The sequence below is a fragment of the Taudactylus pleione genome, unplaced genomic scaffold (genome assembly GCF_031769625.1).
Source record: "Taudactylus pleione unplaced genomic scaffold, aTauple2 ptg000070l, whole genome shotgun sequence".
Classification (NCBI taxonomy): Eukaryota; Metazoa; Chordata; class Amphibia; order Anura; family Myobatrachidae; genus Taudactylus; species Taudactylus pleione.
The window spans coordinates 16,663,680-16,665,379 of NW_028284472.1; the positions used below are offsets into that span (position 1 = coordinate 16,663,680).

A 1,700-nucleotide genomic window follows, 5' to 3' on the forward strand; every position below is an offset into this window, starting at 1 on the left:
GGGTATGTATTCTAAAACATCATAAAAAAATTTCTCCCTGCAGTCCTTAATTGTGTACCACAAATTATGTCACTAAATCTGCATACTTAAAATAGGACTTGCACCAAATATCAGCAAGAGGAAGACTCAGATATAGCTGTTTTTGCATTTGGGAGAACTATTGTAAATATCTGACACTCCTTTGCCACTCTATGTATTCTACAAGTGCTACAGTCGAACCAAGCGCTTAAACTGCAAGGGGCTCTGTGACGCAATGGATAGCGCATTGGACTTCTAGTTGGTGGTAGTTATTCAAAGGTTGTGGGTTTGAGTCCCACCAGAGTCGTTCTTCAGTTTTAAATGCAAATATGTTAGATTTACATTCATCTTTTCATAACAATATGATTGGAGATTGAACATCCTTATTCAGGTACTACATAAACAATATAATGATTGGTTATTGACTGGAAAGTCCCTTTCAAAGTTAGATTACAAGTTAAAATGTAATTTCAGATTCCTTTAAACCTGTAATTGGTACTATGAAAACACTTTTGTCTCTACTCAACTAGTCTTGCTCAGATTGAGTGGTATGCATTCTAAAACATCGTAAAAAATGTCTCCCTACAGTCCTTAATTGTGTACCACAAATTATGTCACTAAATCCGCATACTTAAAATAGGACTTGCACCAATTATCAGCAAGAGGAAGACTCAGATATAACTGTTTTTGCATTTGGGAGAACTATTGAAAATATCAGACACTCCTTTGCCACTCTATGTATTCTACAAGTGCTACAGTTGAACCAAGCACTTAAACCACCAGGGGCCCTGTGTTGCAATGGGTAGCGCATTGGACTTCTAGTTGGTTGTAGTTATTCAAAGGTTGTGGGTTTGCGTCCCACCAGAGTCGTTCGTTAGATTTAAATGCAAATAATTAGGATTTACATACAACTTTTCATAACAATATGATTGGAGTTTGGAGATCCTTATACTACATAAACAATATAATGATCGGTTGTTGACTGGAAAGTCCCTTTCAAAGTAAGATCACAAGTTACAATGTAATTTCAGTTTCCTTTAAATCAGTAATTGGTGTTTTGAAAACACTTTTATCTCTACTCAACTAGCCTTGCTCAGATTGAGTGGTATGTATTCTAAAACATCATAAAAAAATGTCTCCCTACAGTCATTAATTGTGTACCACAAATTATGTCACTAAATCCGCATACTTAAAATAGGACTTGTACCAAATATCAGAAAGACGAAGACTCAGATATAGCTGTTTTTGCATTTGGGAGAACTATTGTAAATATCTGACACTCCTTTGCCACTCTATGTATTCAACAAGTGCTACAGTCGAACCAAGCGCTTAAGCAGCCAAGGGCGCTGTGGTGCAATAGATAGCGCATTAGACTTCTAGTTGGTTGAAGTTATTCAAAAGTTGTGGGCTCAAGTCCCACCAGAATCATTCTTTAGTTTTAAATGCAAATATTTAGGATTTATATTCAACTTTTTATAACAATATGATTGGAGATTGGAGATAATTATACTACATAAACAATATAATGATCGGTTATTGACTGGAAAGTCCCTTTCAAAGTTAGATTACAAGTTACAATGTAATTTCAGATTCCTTTAAACCAGTAATTGGTGTTTTGAAAACACTTTTATCTCTACTCATCTAGCCTTGCTCAGATTGAGGGGTATATATTCTTAAACATC

The 1,700-nt window shown here is 35.3% G+C and overlaps 1 non-coding gene across 1 annotated transcript; it reads left to right on the forward strand.

The window, feature by feature from the left end:
* The first annotated feature begins 239 nt into the window (after window positions 1-239).
* TRNAR-UCU (transfer RNA arginine (anticodon UCU)) lies at window positions 240-325 on the forward strand. The gene is given in 2 exon segments: window positions 240-276; window positions 290-325. It is a non-coding gene; the product is annotated as a tRNA-Arg (tRNA).
* Window positions 326-1,700: the final 1,375 nt, after the last annotated feature.